The 1,792-nt window shown below is 45.5% G+C and overlaps 1 protein-coding gene and 1 long non-coding RNA gene across 2 annotated transcripts in view; one reads left to right on the top strand and one right to left on the bottom strand.

Annotated features, from left to right (window-relative positions):
• The window catches only part of LOC109296557, a 19,089-nt gene that overhangs the window by 11,649 nt on the left and 5,648 nt on the right, over nucleotides 1–1,792 (bottom strand). The gene's annotated exons all lie outside the window — the stretch shown is intronic.
• CD9 (CD9 molecule) overlaps nucleotides 1–1,792 on the top strand; it is a 58,560-nt gene that overhangs the window by 53,420 nt on the left and 3,348 nt on the right. The gene's annotated exons all lie outside the window — the stretch shown is intronic.

Here is a 1,792-nt window from a genome sequence, read left to right as displayed (position 1 = left end):
AAAAAGATGCTTTATTTTAAACTGTGCCAGGCCCAGTGCATACCCAGATGAGACATTTGTTTGACCCTGCTTGCCCAACATCTGTATAGATCAGGCACTTCAGGGGGCCTTTTTTGGTGCTTTTTCATCTAATAGCTGGCTGAATCCATTTTGGGTAAGTGCCAAGAAGTCCTGCTGAAGCACCTAATCTATACAGACTCTGGGGAGCCAGGTTAAACTAACACACTACCTCCTTCGAGTAGTGTGGCTTGTTTTTGGTTTTTTTCCACATCTGTTAGCAGCCATGATGTGTAAAGTACTGATGTTCACTTACACCCCTTCTTCCTCTTCCTTCTCTGTACCCTACTTCTGTTACTGAAGGCCATCAGCAGTGCTAAGCAATGTCTTGGCTGCTAGAGTCTGTGCTAAGGATGATAGGGCATGGGCAAAAGAAGCTGCAAGTCTGAAGTTATGTATAGCTTCATAGATTTAGGGTTGGAAGGGACCTAGTAGATCTTCTAGCCCGACCCCTAGCCAGGGCGGGAGAACAACAAAACCCCAAAACAAGAAACGAGACTCAAATGAGTCCAGCCAGGTAGGCATCCAACCTCTCCTTAAAGACCCCCAGGGTAGGGGCCAGCACCACTTCCCTTGGAAGTTGGTTCCAGCTCCTAGCTGCCCTAACTGTATAGCAGAGAATCGGTGGACCTCATGTAGATGAGCGCATCCTATGAAGTCAGGTGCTTTGTCTTCTTACCCTATGAAAGCCTCCAGCTGAGGCATCCTACAAAATGGCTGTCCCCTGAGAAGTTTCCATAGACGCATAGTCTTCCTGTGAGTGCTTGTGTTCTGTCCTTCCCTCCTTGCACTCCAAGGGCAATAAAGGTTTTTACAGGGAAGCTTTTCCTCTAAGTGCTTTGACTTGTCCATGTTCTTTACATGACCTGCCACATCCACAGTGCCTTTTAAAAAATGCCTAACAAGTCATGATTAAAAAAATCTTCTAAAATGATTAAGTCCCAGTAGATAACTTCATGCCTCTTTTCTGGGCTCCTTGTTTGCCGTGTGCATACTGTGTTCATGTAACTACTTACGTGGGTCTTCTGGACAAGCTTGCACCTTCAGTTGTAACTATGCCATCCCTTTATCAGTGAATGTTGTAATAATGGAAACCAAATATAACACTTGTCTTGCTGCTTTCCTCATTAGTTGGTCTGTCTAGGTTTGTGAGGCTTTTTGGGGTGTTTTTTCTTGGTTTTTACTCTGGCACTAAACTGTTATCTGGCAATCTAAATGAGAATTATTCAGGTTTTTCTCTGCAGCCTTCTGTAGAGGATATGATGGAGGTCTACAAAATCATGAAGGGTATAGACAAAGTGAATAGGGAAGTGGTGTTCCGCATGTCTCAATACTAGAATGTGGGGGCACCCACTGAAATAGCAGGAGATCAGTTTAAACTGAATGGGAGAAATACCCTTACACTATGTAGTTATCACAGTGTGTAGTTTAACTTGTGGAACTCATAACTACAGGAGGTTGTAGAGGAGGACTAATATAGCCAGGTTCAAAAAGGGACTAGATAAATTCATGGGAGATTTAGATCCATTAATAGCTATTGATCAGAACAGTCAAATGATTCCTCCAACACAGGCTGTCAACTGGGGGTATGTATACCCCCAGGGGTATTTGAGAAGGCCCTAGGGGGTACACATGGGTGGACAGGGACAGAGCACTGCCATCCACAACCCCATGCTGCTGCCTCCCAGGAGCAGGGGGTGGGGAACAAGAAGCTTCCACCCCCCCCCCCCCCCCC

This window comes from Gavialis gangeticus, unplaced genomic scaffold (assembly GCF_001723915.1).
Source record: "Gavialis gangeticus isolate Ggan-Ray unplaced genomic scaffold, GavGan_comp1, whole genome shotgun sequence".
Classification (NCBI taxonomy): domain Eukaryota; kingdom Metazoa; phylum Chordata; order Crocodylia; family Gavialidae; genus Gavialis; species Gavialis gangeticus.
This window is presented reverse-complemented; position numbering and strand designations above follow the sequence as displayed.